At 45.5% G+C, this 23,813-nt stretch overlaps 29 non-coding genes across 29 annotated transcripts; all 29 read right to left on the reverse strand.

The window, feature by feature from the left end:
* Positions 1-221: 221 nt before the first annotated feature.
* On the reverse strand, positions 222-293 carry Trnaq-cug (transfer RNA glutamine (anticodon CUG)). Its single transcript has one exon. It is a non-coding gene; the product is annotated as a tRNA-Gln (tRNA).
* Positions 294-298: 5 nt separating this feature from the next.
* Trnae-uuc (transfer RNA glutamic acid (anticodon UUC)) lies at positions 299-370 on the reverse strand. The gene has a single exon. It is a non-coding gene; the product is annotated as a tRNA-Glu (tRNA).
* A 446-nt stretch (positions 371-816) lies between these two features.
* Positions 817-888, reverse strand: Trnae-uuc (transfer RNA glutamic acid (anticodon UUC)). Its single transcript has one exon. It is a non-coding gene; the product is annotated as a tRNA-Glu (tRNA).
* Positions 889-1,005: 117 nt separating this feature from the next.
* Positions 1,006-1,077, reverse strand: Trnaq-cug (transfer RNA glutamine (anticodon CUG)). The gene has a single exon. It is a non-coding gene; the product is annotated as a tRNA-Gln (tRNA).
* Positions 1,078-1,082: 5 nt separating this feature from the next.
* Positions 1,083-1,154, reverse strand: Trnae-uuc (transfer RNA glutamic acid (anticodon UUC)). The gene has a single exon. It is a non-coding gene; the product is annotated as a tRNA-Glu (tRNA).
* Positions 1,155-1,272: 118 nt separating this feature from the next.
* Positions 1,273-1,344, reverse strand: Trnaq-cug (transfer RNA glutamine (anticodon CUG)). The gene has a single exon. It is a non-coding gene; the product is annotated as a tRNA-Gln (tRNA).
* A 5-nt stretch (positions 1,345-1,349) lies between these two features.
* Positions 1,350-1,421, reverse strand: Trnae-uuc (transfer RNA glutamic acid (anticodon UUC)). Its single transcript has one exon. It is a non-coding gene; the product is annotated as a tRNA-Glu (tRNA).
* Positions 1,422-1,609: 188 nt separating this feature from the next.
* Trnae-uuc (transfer RNA glutamic acid (anticodon UUC)) lies at positions 1,610-1,681 on the reverse strand. Its single transcript has one exon. It is a non-coding gene; the product is annotated as a tRNA-Glu (tRNA).
* A 117-nt stretch (positions 1,682-1,798) lies between these two features.
* Positions 1,799-1,870, reverse strand: Trnaq-cug (transfer RNA glutamine (anticodon CUG)). Its single transcript has one exon. It is a non-coding gene; the product is annotated as a tRNA-Gln (tRNA).
* Positions 1,871-1,875: 5 nt separating this feature from the next.
* Positions 1,876-1,947, reverse strand: Trnae-uuc (transfer RNA glutamic acid (anticodon UUC)). Its single transcript has one exon. It is a non-coding gene; the product is annotated as a tRNA-Glu (tRNA).
* Positions 1,948-2,065: 118 nt separating this feature from the next.
* On the reverse strand, positions 2,066-2,137 carry Trnaq-cug (transfer RNA glutamine (anticodon CUG)). Its single transcript has one exon. It is a non-coding gene; the product is annotated as a tRNA-Gln (tRNA).
* Positions 2,138-2,142: 5 nt separating this feature from the next.
* Positions 2,143-2,214, reverse strand: Trnae-uuc (transfer RNA glutamic acid (anticodon UUC)). The gene has a single exon. It is a non-coding gene; the product is annotated as a tRNA-Glu (tRNA).
* Positions 2,215-2,332: 118 nt separating this feature from the next.
* Trnaq-cug (transfer RNA glutamine (anticodon CUG)) lies at positions 2,333-2,404 on the reverse strand. Its single transcript has one exon. It is a non-coding gene; the product is annotated as a tRNA-Gln (tRNA).
* Positions 2,405-2,599: 195 nt separating this feature from the next.
* On the reverse strand, positions 2,600-2,671 carry Trnaq-cug (transfer RNA glutamine (anticodon CUG)). The gene has a single exon. It is a non-coding gene; the product is annotated as a tRNA-Gln (tRNA).
* Positions 2,672-2,676: 5 nt separating this feature from the next.
* Trnae-uuc (transfer RNA glutamic acid (anticodon UUC)) lies at positions 2,677-2,748 on the reverse strand. Its single transcript has one exon. It is a non-coding gene; the product is annotated as a tRNA-Glu (tRNA).
* A 378-nt stretch (positions 2,749-3,126) lies between these two features.
* Trnaq-cug (transfer RNA glutamine (anticodon CUG)) lies at positions 3,127-3,198 on the reverse strand. The gene has a single exon. It is a non-coding gene; the product is annotated as a tRNA-Gln (tRNA).
* A 195-nt stretch (positions 3,199-3,393) lies between these two features.
* Trnaq-cug (transfer RNA glutamine (anticodon CUG)) lies at positions 3,394-3,465 on the reverse strand. Its single transcript has one exon. It is a non-coding gene; the product is annotated as a tRNA-Gln (tRNA).
* A 964-nt stretch (positions 3,466-4,429) lies between these two features.
* Positions 4,430-4,503, reverse strand: Trnai-aau (transfer RNA isoleucine (anticodon AAU)). The gene has a single exon. It is a non-coding gene; the product is annotated as a tRNA-Ile (tRNA).
* Positions 4,504-4,601: 98 nt separating this feature from the next.
* Positions 4,602-4,675, reverse strand: Trnai-aau (transfer RNA isoleucine (anticodon AAU)). The gene has a single exon. It is a non-coding gene; the product is annotated as a tRNA-Ile (tRNA).
* Positions 4,676-4,773: 98 nt separating this feature from the next.
* Positions 4,774-4,847, reverse strand: Trnav-aac (transfer RNA valine (anticodon AAC)). Its single transcript has one exon. It is a non-coding gene; the product is annotated as a tRNA-Val (tRNA).
* A 98-nt stretch (positions 4,848-4,945) lies between these two features.
* On the reverse strand, positions 4,946-5,019 carry Trnai-aau (transfer RNA isoleucine (anticodon AAU)). Its single transcript has one exon. It is a non-coding gene; the product is annotated as a tRNA-Ile (tRNA).
* A 98-nt stretch (positions 5,020-5,117) lies between these two features.
* Positions 5,118-5,191, reverse strand: Trnav-aac (transfer RNA valine (anticodon AAC)). Its single transcript has one exon. It is a non-coding gene; the product is annotated as a tRNA-Val (tRNA).
* A 98-nt stretch (positions 5,192-5,289) lies between these two features.
* Trnai-aau (transfer RNA isoleucine (anticodon AAU)) lies at positions 5,290-5,363 on the reverse strand. Its single transcript has one exon. It is a non-coding gene; the product is annotated as a tRNA-Ile (tRNA).
* A 98-nt stretch (positions 5,364-5,461) lies between these two features.
* On the reverse strand, positions 5,462-5,535 carry Trnav-aac (transfer RNA valine (anticodon AAC)). Its single transcript has one exon. It is a non-coding gene; the product is annotated as a tRNA-Val (tRNA).
* Positions 5,536-5,633: 98 nt separating this feature from the next.
* On the reverse strand, positions 5,634-5,707 carry Trnai-aau (transfer RNA isoleucine (anticodon AAU)). The gene has a single exon. It is a non-coding gene; the product is annotated as a tRNA-Ile (tRNA).
* Positions 5,708-5,805: 98 nt separating this feature from the next.
* On the reverse strand, positions 5,806-5,879 carry Trnav-aac (transfer RNA valine (anticodon AAC)). Its single transcript has one exon. It is a non-coding gene; the product is annotated as a tRNA-Val (tRNA).
* A 98-nt stretch (positions 5,880-5,977) lies between these two features.
* Trnai-aau (transfer RNA isoleucine (anticodon AAU)) lies at positions 5,978-6,051 on the reverse strand. Its single transcript has one exon. It is a non-coding gene; the product is annotated as a tRNA-Ile (tRNA).
* A 98-nt stretch (positions 6,052-6,149) lies between these two features.
* Trnav-aac (transfer RNA valine (anticodon AAC)) lies at positions 6,150-6,223 on the reverse strand. The gene has a single exon. It is a non-coding gene; the product is annotated as a tRNA-Val (tRNA).
* A 98-nt stretch (positions 6,224-6,321) lies between these two features.
* On the reverse strand, positions 6,322-6,395 carry Trnai-aau (transfer RNA isoleucine (anticodon AAU)). The gene has a single exon. It is a non-coding gene; the product is annotated as a tRNA-Ile (tRNA).
* Positions 6,396-23,813: the final 17,418 nt, after the last annotated feature.

Raw genomic sequence — 23,813 nt, forward strand, 5'->3', positions numbered from 1 at the left:
AGAGTGCTGGCCATTACACCATGGGACCTGCACTTCCGATGCCGGGAATCGAACCCGGGCCACCTTGGCGAAGACCACGTATCCTAGCCACTAGACCACACCGGATACGTTTCCAGACGAATGATCGTTAGAAAAAAGGAAACAGAATTAAGGAAACAAGAGGCGTGCGACAAAGAAAGGAGTGAATCAATGAAACAGCATGCAAGGGTATAAAATGAAAGAGGTCCCACCGAGAGCCGAACTCGGATTGCTGGATTCAGAGTCCAGAGTGCTGACCATTACACCATGGGACCCGCACTTCCGATGCCGGGAATCGAACCCAGGCCTCCTGGGTGAAAGCCAGGTATCCTAGCCACTAGACAACACCGCATACGTATCCTGTCGAATGATCGTTAGGAAAAAAGCAAACACAATTAAGGAAATAAGAGACGTGTGACAAAGAAAGCAGTGAATCAATGAAATAGCATGCAAGGGTATAAAATGAAAAAGGTCCCACCGAGAGTCGAACTCGGATTGCTGGATTCAGAGTGCTGACCATTACACCATGGGAGCCGCACTTCCGATGCCGTGAATCGAAATCGGGCCTCCTGGGTGAAAGCCAGGTATCCTAGCCACAAGACCACAACGGATACGTATCCAGTCGAATGATCGTTAGAAAAAAAGGAAACAGAATTAAGGAAATAAGAGACGTGCGACAAAGAAAGCAGTGAATCAATGAAATAGCATGCAAGGGTATAAAATGAAAGAGGTCCCACCGAGAGTCGAACTCGGATTGCCGGATTCAGAGTGCTGACCATTACACCATGGGACCCGCACTTCCGATGCCAGGAATCGAGCCCGGGCCTTCTGGGTGAAAGCCAGGTATCCTAGCCACTAGACCACACCGGATACGTATCCAGTCGAATGATCGTTAGAAAAAAAGGAAACAGAATTAAGGAAATATGAGACGTGTGACTGAGAAAGCAGTGAATCAATGAAATAGCATGCAAGGGTATCAAATGAAAGAGGTCCCACCGAGAGTCGAACTCGGATTGCTGGATTCAGAGTCCAGAGAGCTGACCATTACACCATGGGACCCGCACTTCCGATGCCGGGAATCGAACCCGGGCCTCCTGGGTGAAAGCCAGGTATCCTAGCCACTAGACCACACCGGATACGTATCCTGACGAATGATCGTTAGGAAAAAAGCAAACAGAATTAAGGAAATAAGAGACGTGTGACAAAGAAAGCAGTGAATCAATCAAAATAGCATGCAAGGGTATAAAATGAAAGAGGTCCCACCGAGAGTCGAACTCGGGTTGCTGGATTCAGAGTCCAGAGTGCTGACCATTACACCATGGGACCCGCACTTCCGATGCCGGGAATCGAACCCGGGCCTCCTGGGTGAAAGCCAGGTATCCTAGCCACTAGACAACACCGCATACGTATCCAGTTGAATGATCGTTAGGAAAAAAGCAAACAGAATTAAGGAAATAAGAGACGTGTGACAAAGAAAGCAGTGAATCAATCAAAATAGCATGCAAGGGTATAAAATGAAAGAGGTCCCACCGAGAGTCGAACTCGAATTGCTGGATTCAGAGTGCTGACCATTACACCATGGGACCCGCACTTCCGATGCCAGGAATCGAACCCGGGCCTCCTGGGTGAAATCCAGGTATCCTAGCCACTAGACCACACCGGATGCGCATGCAATCGAATGATCGTTAGAAAAAAAGGAGAGAGAATTAAGGACATAAGAGGCGTGTGTCAAAGAAAGCAGTGAATCAATAAACTAGCATGCAAGGGTATAAAATGAAAGAGGTCCCACCGAGAGTCGAACTCGGGTTGCTGGATTCAGAGTCCAGAGTGCTGACCATTACACCATGGGACCCGCACTTCCGATGCCGGGAATCGAACCCGGGCCTCCTGGGTGAAAGCCAGGTATCCTAGCCACTAGACCACACCGGATACGTATCCTGACGAATGATCGTTAGGAAAAAAGCAAACAGAATTAAGGAAATAAGAGACGTGTGACAAAGAAAGCAGTGAATCAATCAAAATAGCATGCAAGGGTATAAAATGAAAGAGGTCCCACCGAGAGTCGAACTCGGGTTGCTGGATTCAGAGTCCAGAGTGCTGACCATTACACCATGGGACCCGCACTTCCGATGCCGGGAATCGAACCCGGGCCTCCTGGGTGAAAGCCAGGTATCCTAGCCACTAGACAACACCGCATACGTATCCAGTTGAATGATCGTTAGGAAAAAAGCAAACAGAATTAAGGAAATAAGAGACGTGTGACAAAGAAAGCAGTGAATCAATCAAAATAGCATGCAAGGGTATAAAATGAAAGAGGTCCCACCGAGAGTCGAACTCGAATTGCTGGATTCAGAGTCCAGAGTGCTGACCATTACACCATGGGACCCGCACTTCCGATGCCGGGAATCGAACCCGGGCCTCCTGGGTGAAAGCCAGGTATCCTAGCCACTAGACAACGCCGCATACGTATCCAGTTGAATGATCGTTAGGAAAAAAGCAAACAGAATTAAGGAAATAAGAGACGTGTGACAAAGAAAGCAGTGAATCAATCAAAATAGCATGCAAGGGTATAAAATGAAAGAGGTCCCACCGAGAGTCGAACTCGGATTGCTGGATTCAGAGTCCAGAGTGCTGACCATTACACCATGGGACCCGCACTTCCGATGCCGGGAATCGAACCCGGGCCTCCTGGGTGAAAGCCAGGTATCCTAGCCACTAGACCAAACCGGATACGTGTCCAGTCGAAGGATCATTATAAAAAAAGGAAACAGAATTAAGGAAATAAGAGACGTGCGACAAAGAAAGCAGTGAATCAATCAAAATAGCATGCAAGGGTATAAAATGAAAGAGGTCCCACCGAGAGTCGAACTCCGATTGCTGGATTCAGAGTGCTGACCATTAAACCATGGGACCCGCACTTCCGATGCCGGGAATCGAACCTGGGCCTCCTGGGTGAAAGCCAGGTATCCTAGCCACTAGACAACGCCGCATACGTATCCAGTTGAATGATCGTTAGGAAAAAAGCAAACAGAATTAAGGAAATAAGAGACGTGTGACAAAGAAAGCAGTGAATCAATCAAAATAGCATGCAAGGGTATAAAATGAAAGAGGTCCCACCGAGAGTCGAACTCGGATTGCTGGATTCAGAGTCCAGAGTGCTGACCATTACAGCATGGGACCCGCACTTCCGATGCCGGGAATCGAACCCGGGTCTCCTGGGTGAAAGCCAGGTATCCTAGCCACTAGACAACGCCGCATACGTATCTAGTTGAATGACCGTTAGGAAAAAAGCAAACAGAATTAAGGAAATAAGAGACGTGTGACAAAGAAAGCAGTGAATCAATCAAAATAGCATGCAAGGGTATAAAATGAAAGAGGTCCCACCGAGAGTCGAACTCGAATTGCTGGATTCAGAGTCCAGAGTGCTGACCATTACACCATGGGACCCGCACTTCCGATGCCGGGAATCGAACCCGGGCCTCCTGGGTGAAAGCCAGGTATCCTAGCCACTAGACAACGCCGTTTTTTGTTTTTTTTTTTTACATTTTTATTTGCCTAAAAACTGTTTAGGATGGTGTCGCTCCTGGTGGCGTTGTCTTCGGAAACGCACTTGGAATTGTTTATGTCTTCCTCACAACGAATTACTCATCCAGCGGCGCCTCCCGCTTGTGTACACTCTTCGACATCCATGAGGTCTGTCGTTGATGAATCCCCCACTGTTGCTCTTGTTTTAGAAACGTAGCTACTGACGCAGTCCTCTGCCTCATGCCCGAAGCCTTTACATGTCTTACACCACGGAGCCTTGCATGCTTTCCGAAAATGGCCGACTCTCTTACACCGTAAGCAGAGCGGTGGCCTGCCGGGAATATCGATTAGCACCTGACCACCCATAATCTTCATCAGGTGGGGAATGCTTTCGACACTGACGCCGTCGCGCAGCACAATAGAAACTTGACGCGTTGTCGTTTCAGCGCCGGCAAACGCCGTCGACCGCCATCTCTCCCTTTTGATTTCTTCCACCTTTCCATAGGTGCTTAGAGCATTGGTTACTGCGTTATCCGGTACATGCATTGGGAGCCAGTGCACGGAGAGACGAACTTCTTTCTGATTCGGGTCCAGGATAAGGCATTTTTTGTTCTTCACTGTGATACTTTTCTCCGCCACAAGCTTTTCCTTCGGCAGCCTAGAGTGCAGTGTTAAAGCCCACACGTGATTATAAAGATACGCCCCAAACTGGGCCACATCGTCTTTCGCGATAATTGACAACACCCCTTCCGCAAAATCGTCTCTCTAACCAACTGAGCTAGCAGGCCACAAACCCCCGTAAAGATGTATGTGTCCTGAGGGGGAGGCGCGCGTAAAATGACGCACATCATGAGAAACCTTTCAAAGAAAAAGGAAGAGGCTCAGCTGGCCTGCACAGGGATCGAACCTGTGGCCTCCGCGTTATTAGCACGGCGCTCTAACCAACTGAGCTAGCAGGCCTCAAACCCTCGTCAAGATGTAGGTGTCCTGAGGGGGAGGCGCGCGTAAAATGACGCAAATCATGAGAAACCTTTCAAAGAAAAATGAAGCGACTCCGCTGGCCTGCACAGGGATCGAACCTGTGGCCTCCGCGTTATTAGCACAGCGCTCTAACCAACTGAGCTAGCAGGCCTCAAACCCTCGTCAAGATGTAGGTGTCCTGAGGGGGAGGCGCGCGTAAAATGACGCAAACCATGAGAAACCTTTCAAAGAAAAATGAAAGGACTCAGCCGGCCTGCACAGGGATCTAACCTGAGGCTTCCGCGTTGTTAGCACGGCGCTCTAACCAACTGAGCTAGCAGGCCTCAAACCCTCGTCAAGATGTAGGCGTCCTGAGGGGGAGGCGCGCGTAAAATGAAGCAAATCATGAGAAACCTTTCAAAGAAAAATGAAGCGACTCCGCTGGCCTGCACAGGGATCGAACCTGTGGCCTCCGCGTTATTAGCACGGCGCTCTAACCAACTGAGCTAGCAGGCCTCATACCCTCGTCAAGATGTAGGTGTCCTGAGGGGGAGGCGCGCGTAAAATGACGCAAACCATGAGAAACCTTTCAAAGAAAAATGAAAGGACTCAGCCGGCCTGCACAGGGATCTAACCTGTGGCTTCCGCGTTGTTAGCACGGCGCTCTAACCAACTGAGCTAGCAGGCCTCAAACCCTCGTCAAGATGTAGGTGTCCTGAGGGGGAGGCGCGCGTAAAATGACGCAAATCATGAGAAACCTTTCAAAGAAAAATGAAGCGACTCCGCTGCCCTGCACAGGGATCGAACCTGTGGCCTCCGCGTTATTAGCACGGCGCTCTAACCAACTGAGCTAGTAGGCCTCAAACCCTCGTCAAGATGTAGGTGTCCTGAGGGGGAGGCGCGCGTAAAATGACGCAAACCATGAGAAACCTTTCAAAGAAAAATGAAAGGACTCAGCCGGCCTGCACAGGGATCTAACCTGTGGCTTCCGCGTTGTTAGCACGGCGCTCTAACCAACTGAGCTAGCAGGCCTCAAACCCTCGTCAAGATGTAGGTGTCCTGAGGGGGAGGCGCGCGTAAAATGACGCAAATCATGAGAAACCTTTCAAAGAAAAATGAAGCGACTCCGCTGGCCTGCACAGGGATCGAACCTGTGGCCTCCGCGTTATTAGCACGGCGCTCTAACCAACTGAGCTAGCAGGCCTCAAACCCTCGTCAAGATGTAGGTGTCCTGAGGGGGAGGCGCGCGTAAAATGACGCAAACCATGAGAAACCTTTCAAAGAAAAATGAAAGGACTCAGCCGGCCTGCACAGGGATCTAACCTGTGGCTTCCGCGTTGTTAGCACGGCGCTCTAACCAACTGAGCTAGCAGGCCTCAAACCCTCGTCAAGATGTAGGTGTCCTGAGGGGGAGGCGCGCGTAAAATGAAGCAAATCATGAGAAACCTTTCAAAGAAAAATGAAGCGATTCCGCTGGCCTGCACAGTGATCGAACCTGTGGCCTCCGCGTTATTAGCACGGCGCTCTAACCAACTGAGCTAGCAGGCCTCAAACCCTCGTCGAGATGTAGGTGTCCTGAGGGGGAGGCGCGCGTAAAATGACGCAAACCATGAGAAACCTTTCAAAGAAAAATGAAAGGACTCAGCCGGCCTGCACAGGGATCTAACCTGTGGCTTCCGCGTTGTTAGCACGGCGCTCTAACCAACTGAGCTAGCAGGCCTCAAACCCTTGTCAAGATGTAGGTGTCCTCAGGGGGAGGCGCGCGTAAAATGAAGCAAATCATGAGAAACCTTTCAAAGAAAAATGAAGCGACTCCGCTGGCCTGCACAGGGATCGAACCTGTGGCCTCCGCGTTATTAGCACGGTGCTCTAACCAACTGAGCTAGCAGGCCTTTTTTTTTTTTTCTTTTCCACCTTTATTTTTCAGAGCTTACTACTCTGAGTCACGTCGACTCAATACCTCACAATACCATACACAATACGACAAAATCACAGAGAGAGAATACGATGTTTCTCCTCTATACCGGACACGTTAATAACACAATTTATACAAAACATTCAGCCTTTCGCAGACTGTATCTAACCACTCAGGCACTTCTAAGAGCTGAGTACAAGCTAACTTTACCTGCAGTAGTTCGGCTTTGAAATATTTCATAGGAGGACACAAGGACTCTTCGTTCCTATCGGACATACGAAGCTTCCACAAACAGTACATGGCAACAAGAAGAACGATATTGTATCTCACATTTTCACCGGGGCGTAATGGGAGGAAGCGGATAGTGTGAGGATTAAGCGAAAGACGGCGCTTAAGGACTTTGAACTGTAAGTCATTCCAAAAGAATAAAGCTTCTGTGCAGTCCAGAAAAAGGTGATCGACAGTCTCGGGCGTGTTGCAAAATCTGCAATTCACGGACCACGGAACATAGAATCCCTTTTGTTGAAGCCAAGCTTTCACGGGCAGTGTGGACGTGTGTAATTTAAAGAAAAATGATTTCATGTTGGGCTTGACCGGCATCTTCCTGACTCTGCACAATACATCCGTGCCGTGCCATCCGGAGGGGATTTGACGGTAGATGGGGACAGGAAAGAGTACATCGAGAAGATGAGCTAGCAGGCCTCAAACCCCCGTGAAGATGTAGGTGTCCTGAGGGGGAGGCGCGCGTAAAATGACGCAAATCATGAGAAACCTTTCAAAGAAAAATGAAGCGACTCAGCTGGCCTGCACAAGGATCGAACCTGTGGCCTCCGCGTTATTAGAACGGCGCTCTAACCAACTGAGCTAGCAGACCACAAACCCCCGTGAAGATGTAGGTGTCCTGAGGGGCGGCGCGCGTAAAATGACGCAAATCATGAGAAACCTTTCAAAGAAAAAGGAAGAGGCTCAGCTGGCCTGCACAGGGATCGAGCCTATGGCCTCCGCGTTATTAGCATGATGCTCTAACCAACTGAGCTTTTTTTCCTTTTCCAGCTTTATTTTTCTGAGCTTACTACTCTGAGCTTACTACTACTAGCAGGCCACATACACCCGCAGCAATTTGGCTCCGCTGTACAATCTTGCAAGAAAGGCAAGCTGGACGAGGCATTAGAAGTCTCCTACGAAACACAGAAGAGCATTACTTATGCCGTCCAGCTTTCTTTTTTCGTCGGCACTGTTTGGACATGGGGACACATCTCTATATGGACTTACTCGTTGTGCATTTATGTTGTGCCTGTTGATGATGGACAGAATACTTTCAAAACATGTAAGTGCTCATTTAGGTTTCTATGGTTTTTCTATTCTTGGTGTTTATTACGTCTTGCAAGCGAGTTTTAACCGCTTGGTGAATATTCGCTTTCATAGAAAACATCGCAAATAACTTTCGCCTCTGTATCTGCCACTTGCAATATTTTCACATATATTGTTACATGTGGAAGAATAAATCTTCATTCAGGAACGGTATCTTCTGTAATTCATTTTTACAGCGAAAACATGCTCTCTGATGCAACAGAATAGTCATTGCACATTCAAAAAGTGCATCGGCAACGATAATTTCAATGGGAAAATCCTTACTGCTGTAGATTTGGCTAATGGGAAACTAGGCTGGCCTCAAAAAGGCGCGATCCCATTGACATTTGCAATGATTTCTCATTGAAACCCACTTAATTCTTGTTGTTTTCTATACAGTATTTGTCCCAAATTGTCGATTCGGAATGATAAATTTTCGTCCCTTTCCATGATAACTTAGAATGTGATATCCACTTAAACCGAACGAGATTTCTGGTCTATTTTGAATTGGACCATTTCCAGCAGGGGTTGTAAGACTGCTTTCTCCTAACTCTCTGTTCTCCAAGGAACGTTCAGGTAGGCCAGAATTACATGTTGTATACATGTCATGCAACTTGCTTGTATTTTCAGCGAAAGTGTCGGTTACAGTATTGCGCTTACTTTTTTTTTTTTTTCATATATCTATTTATACAGGGTATTTGCTTGTCCGGAGCCTATATTTAAAGGGAGCGATAAAAGAAAAGCATGTGGTACTTTTCTTCTACTTGAGTAAGAAAGAGGTACTGCTTCATTAGTAGAGCACGTTTTTTAGTCAAGTAGCTGAAAAGTTGCGCTCGTATCTCTTTTATCTTTATCGTTTCGCTTTAAATCAAGTTTCTGGACACGTTAGAGCAAACGCGCTGTATAACCGTAGCAGTACACTCTAAGAAAAAAATGAGTACTTTTACTCCTTTGGGGGAGTAATTGCATTGCCACAAAAAATAGTCCCTTTCGGGAGTAAATGCACGGGAGTAAATGAATGTCACAGAGTGAAGACCGCATTTCACGCGCTGTTGTAAGAGTCCCAGGTACATAATTGGTGCGCATGCATGAAGATACTTTGAAGCAAACCGTCAACCGTGATATATCGAGTGATATAAAATCTTGCCCCATACTAGGGCACAATTTGCGAAGAAAGATGCGCTAACTGTTTCTTACTCTGTGTGGCTGGAAAATTGCTACGTTGTGTGAGTTATACAGCCATATGTCGTTCAAATTGACCAAGCGCACATATTTACGTAGACTTTTGCATTCAGGAGACCATGCGCGAAGTTTAGTGACAATTTGCAGTCCTGGGGAGTAAATGTCGGCACTAAATGTTGGGTTAGGGGACTAAAATGGGGAGTAATTGCAGACTAGGGGAGTAGAAGCTGCAATTACTCCCGATTTTACTCATTTTTTTCTTAGAGTGTACATCGTTAGCTTACTCGGAAGTATCAGTATTACGCTACTTTTTATCGAGTAATGAGCATCAGTAACTCAATACCATTCTTTTGTATCGAATGCAACGCTGCTTCTCGCATGCGAGGCCTGATATTCTTGTGGTCTTGGCGGCCGCACCCGTTGCTCTCGGACACGGTGTTCATTTTTCTCTTACTGATTGTTACACCCCTGTCAGACGTACTAATTTAGACGTCACTTATTTGAAGTGCACTCCGTCCTGTAATGTCACTTTCACTAGGCTCCTGCTACACGGCATAAGTAAGTGTCACTAAGCAGTCATGGTGATGACGATGGGCGAGCTTGAACTCCCACCTAACATCGGGGAGTGCGCCATGCTTTCTTGGTAAAATCATTTTTCTTACGTCCAGAAACATTTCATAAAGATTTTCTTCGCAGCTGAAGTCGATTGAACGTCATAAATATAATTGTTGCGAACCAACACAAGTATATTTATTTGACAAATTTTTTAATCTTCTTCTTCACCTCTTTGGTGGTGTTTACTATGTCTTGCGCGTGCAACTGGCCCGCGATGTCAGCATACACTTTCGCGTTTCGCTTGGTCCTCCCATGTTCTGATAGCATGGGTTTCTATCTCAGACCACGATGGCCTGCCTTTTTTGTCTTCCATCATTCAGTGCTTCACTGCGAGTATTTCGCGATTTCGCCGGTAACACTTAACCACCGTGCAATGTTAACAAATATGGCTGCCGCGAAGTGGATTACGAACTCTACTGGGCAGTCTGTGAACGAGAGTACCGGTAAATCACGCCAAAAATCCTTACGTCTTTCTTATACAAATCAGCGCTGTCTTAACAAATTTGTCCAAAAATAAATTCCGATTGGGTTGTTCCTTTCCTTTTCCAAAAATAAGCTTTTTGTTACGCAATCCCTGCCCTGGAGGCTACGTACTTGATTGTCGCAGGCAAAGTGAAGTGAGTTTGGCGAACTCACTTCATCGTAAGTGTACTTTGCATTTAGTGTCACTAAAAGATGCCGTGTGACTCCGAAAGAATGACACTTACTGCAAGTGTACTCACTGAAAATGACACTAAATTAGTACCGTAATTTCACGCGTATTAGCCGCGGCTTATGCGCGATTTTTTTTTTCTCGCGGGCGCTCTGCGGCTTATCCACCGGCGCGGCTTATCTGATGGCAATTTTTCCCTGATATTTTTTCCGTACACCAATTTTAACGAAAAGACCGACCACGACAGTGTCTCCGTAACAGCACCACCCTGCCAGTGCATGAAGAATGCGAAACAGGGGCATGTCCACATTCGAGTAGACAGACCTTCCTAGTGTCTTTCCCCAAGCAGCTTTAATTCATGTCTTCTGAAAGACCATGAACCCCTCGATACATGAAAAACACGCAACAAGGGCACAATCCGATCTTGGTAGAACACTAGAACTGACCTTCTTTGTTATACACCATGGCCTTGGCATATGCACCATAGAGTCAGTGACTCTAATGCACCACAGGGTTTATGACCTTCTTTCGGTCTCCTCTCGGTATCAGTGGCGTCATATTGCCCGCGGATTATCTGCCAGTGCGGCTTATCTGCCAGAAAATTTTCAAAACGTTCCTAAAAACGGGTCCTGCGGCTTATCTGCGGTGCGGCTTATACGCGTGAAATTACGGTACGTCTGACAGGGGTATAACATACCGGCCTGCTTATTGCGGCCCTGCATAGCAACCTTCTATTTGGGAACCACTTCCCCGCTACGATCTCAGAAGCAGGATGTACAATAGCCGTCCATAACGCAGATTACAACTTTCCAGCTGTTTCGATACACATGATCAGAATGAGCAGTTCTAAAATATGAGGCCACTTCCTTGAAATAACGAGCAACGTTAAAACGCATTCGATATCAAAACTCCGGATGTCTGGCCACGTTCTGTGCATCCTGTTTGACACGGCGAGCTGCCTTAGCTTCGCATAGCGTTCGTCGACACTAATACTTGATATATTCGTGGCTTGACGTGGCGGGACAGCCCTGACCGTATGTGGCAGAGGCGGTTAAATATATGCAGTAAAGACCCCAGAAATATGCATGCAACTACGCATTAAGCGTATTCAAAATATGCAGTGAAAAACGTGAATACAGTTAACCCTCGATTTATGAACCTTCGATTTATGAATTCCCTCGTTTTATGAACACGAGCACGGGGAACCAAACTTTTTCCATTCATTTTTCCCTCGTTTTATGAACCTCGATATTCGAATAATGAACGGAATTTCTGGGAACCAACTAGAAGTTGCCCAGCGTTTTTGCCCTCAATTTATAAACGGATCGTTCCGAGGTCAACAGAAACCTTCAAAGGGATTATTCCGTGGTCTTATGAATGACGCCTGAACGGACAAAACGTTTTCCAGGTATTGCACCCTCGGTTCTTAACCCCTCGAAATCCGAACAACAAACGGGTTTTTGCGGGGTCGCACAATGTGCGAGTGTTCCTGACCTCAGTTGATGAATAAGGTGGTCGCTGTCACCCGGAGATTAATAAACGGAGGTTAAAAATCTCGGAGGAAATCCGAGAGCAGTCCAGCGCAAATGTGGTGACATCTCTTCTTTCCAAGATTGACACAGCGGAAGGCATGGTACAAAGCAAAATTAAACAATTTAGTATTCCATAATAAACAGAGTGTGAATGCACTAACGTCTGTTCTTTGTGAGGTTGATACAGCAGAAGGCATGGTCAAAAGCAAAATTACACAATATATGGCATTATAAACGCAATCCCAACTCGGAAATACTGTTCCATTTGCTCGATAGTACTCAGTTAACGAAATTTTCGATTTATGAATCCCTCGATTTATGAACGATTTTTCGGGGAACCGAGGGTGTTCATAAATCGAGGGTTGACTGTATACTTACATACGCAATATTGAATGGTGAGAGTTTAAGAAAAGACAACGATAGTTGGATGCGACCTCACACCGTCGGACTGTCCATGACAATTGGACGTTGTCGGGCATCTGTTGCGTTCGTCCTTTATTTCTTAACTGCCTCATTCACCAGAACGTCATGGGGAATGTTTTCCTTTGTTTTTCCTATGAAAGACATTGAATACAAAGTGAAAACCTCAGCAGTTTATCGGGGTTGGCCCGGTAAAAAAAAAAGCAGTCTTCGTTATTGGCATACATTTTGCAACGGCAAGCGTTTAGACAACCGTGAAAACAACACCGAGGCGATAAATGATGCGGCTTTACAGAAATTGGGTCGAATGTGTTACCTACTTTCTTATTTTTCCCATATTTGGTCGGTTGCAGTGTATGACTCGTTGTACACATCCCATATCACCCCATATCATCCCGTTCCACCCACATCACGGGAAAGCACATTTCACGACTAACAAAATGGCACGATGCTCATGAGAGATTTTTTCCACGGATGCTGCGTGGTACGGACTTGAGTACAACAATAAAGTCAACGACTGGCCTCGTTTACCATTTTTTCTTGTTCACAGATTGCTGGAAAATCGTAGATCAGTTTTGCACACCTCAGTTCACTTCACTCAATGTGGACAACAAGAATAACAATGCAAATCCTGCCTGACATCTCGCTTATTTATTTATTTATTTATTTTTTCTCGGCAACGAGTCGAAATAGTGACATGAAACAAACGGCCTTCGTCAGCTACGGATATTGGCCAAGAACGAATATTGACCAATATTAATTTTTCAACCAAAATCTGAGACCACGTCGAGACCAACCTGCCAGTAAACTACGTGGCATCAAATGCGTCCTAAGGCAGCAAACACGGAGGATGCACAGGTATACAGTGTGTCCCAGAAAACGTGTCATTGAATTATAATAAAAAAACTTCGCCACCTAGGGTCATGCGGTCAATGGCATTTGTTCTTACTGGGTTTTCGCCACCTCCTCATGTGAATGTCGTGTAACGAAAGTTTAATTATGTAAATTTTTGCGACCTTAAGTCCAAAATTTCCCTAGTGAAGGTCACTTTTTTACCCCACCAATTTGAAGAGCGTGTCTAATTTAGTCAAATTAATGATAATTGACAGGGGTATTCAGGAGCTATCCCATCGGAAAAAATAGCCGAACATCATGCTCTACGGAGGTCGCACAGAATAGCGCACGATGAATTTTTCAGTGCAATCTGTGTCAGTCCGACGAAAGGAGGTTGGAAACCCAGCCCACCCCGGCATCTCAGAAAGAGATAACGCAGGAATGGCTTATCACGTCCGACTTTCGCTGGGATTATGCTTTCCCTCTCCTAATTTTAGGAACTGTTATTTTTCTACTATAACTCTGTGGGCTGGCTTCGGAACCTCCTTTCGTCGCACTGAGAGCGATTGCGCTCAAAAAGTCATCGCGCGTTATGGTCCGGTGCCCCGAAAAGCATGATATTCGGCTATGTTTTTCGATGGGATAGCTCGTGAATATCACTGTCAATTATCATGAATTTGAGTGAATTCGGCACGCTCTTCATATTGGTGGGGTAAAAAAGTGACCTTTACTTGGCAAATTTCCGAGTTCAGTTCGCAAATATTTACATAATTAAACTTGGAGTACATGACATTCACATTAGGAAGTGGCAAAAACCTAATAAGAACAAATGCTATTGACCACCTGATTCTAGGTGGCGTAGTTTTTTTTTTTACTATAATTGAATTACACGTTTTCTGGGACACCCTGTACATCAAGACACAGCTGCTACTCTAAACTAATAGATTTAGTTTTGAGGTATATATATACGCACAGTCCTAGAAAATTGGACAAACCAGTTGCGTCACATTGCAAACACGCATTGAACGAAAAATTCGCGCTCTAGTAGTCGGCGACGTCACACCTCCTCGTCGCTTCGCGTTCATCATAATTCATCCCCTCGTAATAACCTCTGTGAAGCGGGGGTAGGGTCACGTGACTACCACTGGGAAACGTACCATGTCATCCATAGATTGAAAAGTTACCCGTCAAAAAGAACTCATTACAAATTAGGAAGGGAGTTGCCTCAGGACAGAAGCCGCCGATATTTCGAACAGACACTGTTCTTCTTCTGGGCGAAGAAGCCCAGAAGAAGAACAGCCTCTGTTCGAAATATCGGCGACTTCTGTCCTGAGGCAACTCCCTTCCTACATCTCTACCGGTTCGCTGGATTTCTACCCATCTTCGTTACAAGTTAAGTTACCGTGTGCAAAATGTAACTAAGTTAATAACGAAGTTCTTCAGCCTGAAATATAACGCGCAGTTACTGAGTTACTTAAAAAAAAGAACGAGTTACTTCCAAGTTACTTCGGACACAAAATACCATTACGCAGGTGCAGCGCGCGTGAGCAGTTGAGTTAGACCTCGAGTTGCCTGCGGAGGAGTGCAACACGCTTAGATCGTTTTCACACGCTTAGATGTCCAACAATAGACCTCTCCCTGTTTGTAAACAAATGACGTCATAGTGTTCGACAGCGCCAAAATTGATTGAATATCACGTTTTATGGCAAAAAATGCCATGAAGGAACCGGGGTGAAAGCAAGAAAATATGTGGACGTGAGTGAAAATCGAGTTAAAAGTAACTTGGAACTGAACTTAAGTTACTTTGGCAAAGTTACCTAAAAAAGGAACGAGTTCCTCTGAAAGCTACCACGGCGCAAAAGTACCGAGTTAAGTTACAAGTTACCAAAAAAAGGAACTTAGTTACAGTAACGAGTTACTTGTAACGAGTTACCTCGAACTCTGTTGTCATCATCACTTCTCCATTTACTGTTGTTGTTGTTGTTGACATCACACTGGTCCGTCTGTGAAATAATTTTGACCACTTAACAGTTCCTTAACGTGGACGTGCAAATGCAGGTCTCCCAAGGTCGCCATTTTCCCATGTATTTGTTCCTATCCCGATGCGTGCAATACCGGAGGCCGCCCTTAGATACCCCATTGTTACCAGACGTTGGCTTGCGGGGATTGTAGCGCGCTAAAGATCCAGTTGAAGCACAATCCAAGCCAGGTCAAGTCACCGAAGGAGAAATGGACGACTGCAGCGCCTGCGGCGCCTGGTACGACAGGTACGCTATGTGATGCACGCAGCCGTGCACTAGATCCTTCCGATCGCTCAACACGTTTAAAAACGGGGCCAAAAAGTGAAACACGACACAGAAAGTTGTTATACGCGTTTTATTTGGACATATAAAGACTAGATTCATTCGCAGAAACAACAAAAACATTTCGCCGCTAAACTTAGCGCGCTGAAGTGATCCGGAACGGCAACAGTGGGTTATCTAGTGGCGGCCTTCTTCGTTGCACGCTTTTCCGAGGTGAGTTTGGGGGACCTGTGCAAATGTGAATCCGTAAACGAGAAACTTAGATCGTGTTTCTGGGGGGGGTCTCCATGGAGGCTGCGTGCATAATTTTCACTTCCGGTTCGGGCTACGCTTACTGAAAGAAACCACATTACGTTAAGAACTTCTAACACAAACGATTTGCCTAAGCGGTGCGCTAGAAATACCCAAAAAGAGGCCTGCATAATACCAACCGGAGAAGAGACGGCATTATGCGGGGGTATATCGAAGGTCTCTTTACGCTTTTGGGGAACGTTGATGTTTGGAGTAGACGGGTACTTATATGCAGCGGTACTTATGTACAAGTTTATCAATAGGGTTGGAAAGAATGATGAAGCACCGCATTCCTCTTCTTTCCCTCGAAGCGTGGAAAATGAAATAATCGGGGCTGGCGATGAAACGGCTGGCCGTTGTCAGCCTCGCAGAGGTGGGCAACGTCACGACTGACGCCCTGGGCCAATTTGCCTCCAGCGCCAACTTCTAAGGGAACTGTGCCCACATACGTCTGAAGACGTCCGAGGAAAACCCAGGAAAAAAAAAACCTCCAGACTGCACAGCCGGCACCGGGATTCGAACGCGGGTACCTCCCAGTCTCGACGTAACACGGTTGGCAACACAGCACGCCATACACCGCTGCGGTTTTGTCGAATCACGTGGTACCAAATAGCGCTAGCTAGCGCCAAATCCCATAGCGAAGTGGCGATCGCGAGAACTACTAATCCGGCGCTGGAAGCCTTGCGGATGTTCAGGTCGCTGGTACAGAGACCTGAATCATCGTAATATACATGGCTGGCAAATAAACGACAAAACGTGTTATGGATCTATACCACCATGCAGCTTGCTACGCCCTTGTGATGCGGCAGGCTGCTAGTCAATCAGCGTGACAGCGGGTCAGTTCACAGTGCCTGCTCTGCACGCAGACGCCAGTGCACTCAGGGCAGTTCGAGTAGAAGCTGGCATGAGACAGAGTCAAACAAGGCTGTAAGCAGAAACTTTACTGTGAGCATAGTTCGAGACCCTGTCCTTTTTACTGGAAGCATCTCGCACGCAGACCCAGGTAAAGAAACCCTCGGCGCAGACAACGCAACGCCAGCATCCAAGCAATGCGCCGAGCCAGAGGCGGCAACCTGATGGGCAGAACAGCAGCCAGAACCAAGAACCCAAGACCAGATAGGAGTCAGAAGTAAGAGCCGGGCGGTTAGAACTCGAAGCCGATGCAGACTGTCAGCGCGAAGTATTTTTCCTCGCTGAATCCCGTCCCGTGCGCTTCTGTCCACACTCTGCAAGTTTTTTCCCTCGGACCTCCTTCTTCGCCCAGGTGTGACCACAACCATGACACGCTCTGTCCTCTCATTACTGTCTCGTTCTCATACACGCGTTTCCGGATGAGATAGTCGCTTTAAGAATCTCCATGGCCGCTGTTTGGCTCGTTGTTGGTGTTTTAGTGCAACCACTGTGCAAGTTATTTGAACGACTTCGAAGAGACGAACCATGCGAGACCATTCGAATGACAACTTTCTAGAAAAATGTGTGTGTGTTGGCGTGTATGTTATGAGTTGGAAGGCACGTTCTCTTCACTTCGTGACTTGGTGCGTATATGTAGTGTATTTCACTTAAGCAGTATTCCTCTTTTTTTTTTTTTATACGACGGTTAGCGTTATCGTAAACATATTCTCCGCACTGACCACAACGACTTGTTATACGTTTTGCTTCAAGCAACCATCTTCTACCGATAGCGGGTAACCGTACATTCAGATGTACAAACGAGTGTGTTGCCTATTACCCAGTGATGGCCACTAACTACTTCTACAGTAGTTTAACTATAACTACTAACTACTTCAAAATGGAGTAGTTTAACTAGTAGTACTTCTCTAATTACTGCAATGTAGTTTAACTACATCCACAACTACTTAATGTTGTCCATCAACAACAATCCCTTGTAGTGTTCTTGGACACCTAAATATGAATCACAAGCAATGATAAACTTTGGCTCAAGCCATTGCTACGATCGTCAAATACAAAGCTTGCGGCGGGGTTCTTTCTGTGCTTACGCGATAAACTAAGTTGCAGAATTATTTCACAACAAATGAGGCCTCACTGGACAAGCATTATAAGTGAAGATTTAGTACACATGCACGACACAATCGCTCCGCACCTCCATTCTCATCAAACAAGTAGCTAAAAGGTAAAAGTCGGAAGCACAATCTTACCCTGAAGCTTGCGGCAAAATCGGAAGTAGTTGGCACCTTCAGTAACCTAACTACTGTAGTTAACTACTTAAAATAGTAGTTTCACTAGTAGTTGCCACTACATTTCTGCAAGTAGTTGATAACTAGTTTTTAACTACAATCTGGCAGTTTAACTATATAGTAGTTTAACTACATGTAGTTAACTACTGGCCATCACTGCCTATTACCTACCTCTCTCTCTCTCTCTTTCCCTCCCTCTTTTCAGCAATCTGTTCAGTCATCGCAGGGGTTCCTCCTCTCCACGTCGCCTCGGAGTGGTTTCCGAACCGCGAGAAACAATCCCCTTCACATCCCATTCTCTCCCTCCGTCGTGACCCTCATTACAATCTCGCAATGACGTCTTTTCCGATCTGAAGTCGAGCAGCCAATCAGGACGAAGCGCGTGTCGTGCGCGTGACGGATGGAAGTCAAGACAGGCGCCCTTAGAAAAGCCACGAACGCTGTTCGATATTAATTCTTCAGCAGTGACGTCTGGTAAGTTTATGTTCATGTTTTCACTGGTCCTGACCCGAGCTGTTTTTACAAAACAAAAATCAACTGTGTAACGCTATAGTAAGGATTTCTCTTAGCGTGACGTTGTCGGGAATGCAGTGACTCGAACTCCGAACCCCCGAAAGAAAGACACTTTTCGTAAGATTCACGGATGTTAAGCTTGGTCGATTGCAGTGATGGCCAGTAGTTAACTACATGTAGTTAAACTACTAGTTAAACTACCTGATTGTAGCTAAAAAGTAGTTATCAACTACTTGCAGAAATGTAGTGGCAACTACTAGTTAAACTACTATTTGAAGTAGTTAACTACAGTAGTTAGGTTACTGAAGGCGCCAACTACTTCCGATTTTGCCGCAAGCTTTACGGCACGATTGTGCTTCCGACTTTTACCTTGAGCTACTTGTTTGATGAGAACGGAGGTGCAGAGCGATTGTGCCGTGCATGTGTACTAAATCTTCACTTTTAATGCTTGTCTAGTGAAGCCTCATTTGCTGCGAAATAATTCTGCAACTTAGTTTATCGCGTAGGCACAGAAAGAATCCAGCCGCAAGCTTTGTATTTGATGATCGTCGCAATGGCTTGAGCCAAAGTTTATTATTGCTTGTGATTCATATTTAGCTCTCCAAGGACACTACAAGGGATTGGTGTTCGTGGACAACGTTAAGTAGTTATAGATGTAGTTAAACTACATTGCAGTAGTTAAAAAAGTAGTTTTAACTACTCCCCTGAAAAGTAGTTGAACTACTAGTTAAACTACTCAATCACAAAGTAGTTAGTAGTTATAGTTAAACTACTGTAGAAGTAGTTAGTGGCCATCACTGGTCGATTGTAGTAGTGTGCCGTCGAAAGATCAACATATGTTTCATGACCCTCCCCTGTGTCTATAAATGTGGTTTCTCTGACTCAGCGCCTCCTTGGAAGCACACGGATCTTTCGTAAATTTGGTGACGGCCGATAACATTTTTCGATTCTATTCCTGCACGCGGCGACAATCCGAACATGCATTGGTGTTGTCGCTTTTGCGTCGTTGTTCAACCAGTGTCGTTGTTCTCAGGACAGTTCATTTCAGTTTCAGTTTCAAATAAGTTCCATTGTACGATATTAATTTATAGCCGACCTTGTTACATATTTCTCGCGCTTGTTAGACGTGCACGATCGTGGCCTGCTTGGATGATCCCAAAAAAGTTGGGGTTGTTCGCATTGCATAAGAACCCCTAGAAAAAGGGGAAGATAACTTCAGTGAGGGAGAGCCAAAACTGCCTGGAAGGTCTGGAACATGCCTGTTCCCTGGACACTATGCTGCGTCACGCCGCTGAAGGGAAAGGGGAAAATATGAAGTAGTTGTATCCCGCAGTGCCCTAACTACTATAGTTAGCTACAGAAAAATGTGGGTAAACTATTAGTTATAATTACATTCCCGGAGCTAGTTTCTAGCTACTTTTCAGCTACTATACAATAGTTTAACTACCTTCCTAACTAACTTCCCAGCACTAGTTGTTACTGTACGTTCCAGTGCGAGTACGTTCCACGAGACACGTGATGTTATATGCAGTGCGTTCTACGTACATTCTAATGTACCTCTACTACGTAGGGACAGTGCGTTCCACGAAACACGTGACGTTGTATACAATGGCACGTACAATACGCACAGCACAGGTGGGGACTAACACGTTACAAAGCAGAGCGTTGACGGCAACGCGTTACGTTCGTGTAGTGAAATATGGTAACGCATTACATTTGGGAGAAAGTAATGAGTAACATAACATTATTACATTTTAATAAGTAACGCGTTACGGCGTTATGCGTTACTGCCCCAACAACACAGAATATCCTGTGGACGTACGAATAATGTGCTAACGAACTCGTACGTCCGATGGATATGCTCAGAATATCCGTCGGACGTACGAATCTGTTAGGACATTATTCGTACATCCAGAGGACATTCGGTGTTGTTGGGGTGGGGGTTTGGGAACATTGCTTCATCGTCTAAGCTTGAAAGCTTGAGCGAGGACCGTGCCAACAGAATCCGGGAATTCCCCTTCAACGATGACAAAAAGGTCACATCGACACCCACGAAGAACGCAAAAGAAGCGTTATTGACCTACACACTAAACTTTTTTACACCCTTTCCAGCGTAAAAATGGTGTTTGATAACTCACACCCTGGATGTAAAGTATGTACACTGTAAGCTGGAAAACACCCTTATGGGTGTAAATCGCTTGTCCTATAACTGACACCTCTTTTTACACCGTACATGGTCTGGAATACCCTTTTTAGAGGGTGTATTCCGTGTAAATCACCCCTGGAAAGGGCGTTTTTATTTGAAAATGCCCTCTTTTGCACTCTTTAAACACCCTTTTAGGAGGGTGTAAGATCGTTAAACACCCTCCTAAAAAGGTGTATAAAGGGTGCAAAACACGGCATTGTCAACGAAAAGCACCCTTTTAAAGGGCGTTTTACACGGGATACACCCTCTAAAAAGGATGTTCCAGACCATACGGTGTAAAAAGAGGAGTCAATTATGGGACAAGCGATTTACACCCATAAGGGTGTTTTTCAGTTTACAGTGTAGGTTGTAAGCAGTTACACCCCCTAGAGCGGTGTACCTGGTTCGTCCCACTAATGACCACTGGGAACGTACTTGACAGGGTGTCCCAAGGAAAGTGGCAGATCCCAACGAGCAGTCAACGAAAAGCTGAGGCTATACTTGTGGTACTTGAGTTGCATACAGGTGCACGTCAACAGTAACACCTGTTTAACTCTGGTGCCATAAATATATAGCCTCAGGTTTCAGTGTATCGCTCTCTTAGGGTGCTCTGATCCACTTTTCCTGCGCCACACTGTATATATAGGGTCTTGGTAGTTGGCCTGGGTAAGAAGTCGGCTGACATCATTTGCATATCATTTAATTCTGTGCAGTTCTAAGTAATGCGCGTGATGTTCAGTGCCACATTTAAAAACACTGGAGTGCATGGACTATCCTCACAGCACAGAACGAACAGAAGCTAAGGTGCATAAGTCCCATCGCTGCTAAAATTACAGAAATGCTGTGTGCAGCTCACCCGCCTTTGACACCCTATGGGCCTAATGACCTTCTCACGGAGGGGTGTAAAAAGCAGGCAGGAGGGTGTAAACAGCAGGATACACCCACTTTACACTCAAATGGGTGTTAGACAGTTAAGTGTGGGGTGTAAATTGTGCAATGCGCCCTTTTAACACCTAAAGAGGTGTGATATTTTTTTTTAGTGTGTACCCTGCTCCACGCGAAACTTTGAGTAAGCGCGCCGACGCGAGGAACCTACAGATTTTAATGCAGAACCGATACATTTTTTCAAGACGACTTTAGTGAAAAAATGACGAGACTACGAGAAATGAAAAGTCTTTAGACGACTAGATGACACTTCTAAACCTGGTGCATAAGGATCCCCAGAGTGCATTTATAGTGCAGATACCTGTTTTATTAGAATACCTCATTACCTGTTTTATTAGAATCAGAGAAATCATTTTGATAAATTAAATAGCTTACGGGTCAGAACACGATAGAAATACCGCACCCGGTGATGACAGCCGCGCTCCACCCGAAAATTTGGGGAAGCGCGCCGACGCAGGGAACCTACAGATTTTAATGCAGAACCGAGACATTTTTTCAAGATGACACTTCTAAACCTGCAGCATAAGAACCCCAGAGTGCATTTTGATAAGTAAAATAGTTTGGGATAAGACTCCAAATTTGGCCAAGACGACGAAAATTTGGCCAAACGCTCAGGCGCATGAAGTGAAATATTTCTATGTACAAACCTGAAACTTTCCACCATGTTACCTCATTAGCTGTTTTATTAGAATCAGAGAAATCATTTTGAAAAAATAAATAGATTAGGGGTGAGAATGCGATAGAAATACCGCACCCGGTGATGACGGCAGCGCTCCACGCGAAAATTTGGGGAAGCGCGCCGACGCAAGGAACCTACAGATTTTAATGCAGAACCGAGGCATTTTTTTCAAGATGACACTTCTAAACCTCCAGCATAAGAACCCCAGAGTGCATTTTGATAAGTAAAATAGTTTGGGATAAGACTCCAAATTTGGCCAAGATGACGAAAATTTGGCCGAACGCTCAGGCGCATGCAGTGAAATATTTCTATGTACAAACGTGAAACTTTCCACCATGGTACCTCATTAGCTGTTTTATTAGAATCAGAGAAATCATTTTGATAAATTAAATAACTTACGGGTCAGAACACGATAGAAATACCGTACCCGATGATGACAGCCGCGCTCCACCCGAAAATTTGGGGAAGCGCGCCGACGCAGGGAACCTACAGATTTTAATGCAGAACCGAGACATTTCTTCAAGATGACACTTCTAAACCTGCAGCATAAGAACCCCAGAGTGCATTTTGATAAGTAAAATAGTTTGGGATATATAGGACTCTAAAGCTGGCCAAGATGACGAAAATTTGGAGAAACGCGCCGGCGCAGGCAGCGAAATATTTCTATGTACAAACGTGAAACTTTCCACCATGTTACCTCATTACCTGTTTTATTAGAATCAGAGAAATCATTTTGATAAATTAAATAGCTTACGGGTCAGAACACGATAGAAATACCGCACCCGATGAACAGGCGCGCTCCACCCGAAAATTTGGGGAAGCGCGCCGACGCAGGGAACCTACAGATTTTAATGCAGAACCGAGACATTTCTTCAAGATGACACTTCTAAACCTGCAGCATAAGAACCCCAGAGTGCATTTTGATAAGTAAAATAGTTTGGGATAAGACTCCAAATTTGGCCAAGATGACGAAAATTTGGCCAAACGCTCAGGCGCATGCAGTGAAATATTTCTATGTACAAACCTGAAACTTTCCACCATGTTACCTCATTAGCTGTTTTATTAGAATCAGAGAAATCATTTTGAAAAAATAAATAGATTAGGGGTGAGAATGCGATAGAAATACCGCACCCGGTGATGACGGCAGCGCTCCACGCGAAAATTTGGGGAAGCGCGCCGACGCAAGGAACCTACAGATTTTAATGCAGAACCGAGGCATTTTTTTCAAGATGACACTTCTAAACCTCCAGCATAAGAACCCCAGAGTGCATTTTGATAAGTGAAATAGTTTGGGATATATAGGACTCTAAAGCTGGCCAAGATGACGAAAATTTGGAGAAACGCGCCGGCGCAGGCAGCGAAATATTTCTATGTACAAACGTGAAACTTTCCACCATGTTACCTCATTACCTGTTTTATTAGAATCAGAGAAATCATTTTGATAAATTAAATAGCTTACGGGTCAGAACACGATAGAAATACCGTACCCGATGATGACAGCCGCGCTCCACCCGAAAATTTGGGGAAGCGCGCCGACGCAGGGAACCTACAGATTTTAATGCAGAACCGAGAAATTTCTTCAAGATGACACTTCTAAACCTCCAGCATAAGAACCCCAGAGTGCATTTTGATAAGTAAAATAGTTTGGGATAAGACTCCAAATTTGGCCAAGATGACGAAAATTTGGCCAAACGCTCAG

The sequence above is a fragment of the Ornithodoros turicata genome, chromosome 1, assembly GCF_037126465.1.
Source record: "Ornithodoros turicata isolate Travis chromosome 1, ASM3712646v1, whole genome shotgun sequence".
In the NCBI taxonomy this organism is placed as follows: Eukaryota; Metazoa; Arthropoda; class Arachnida; order Ixodida; family Argasidae; genus Ornithodoros; species Ornithodoros turicata.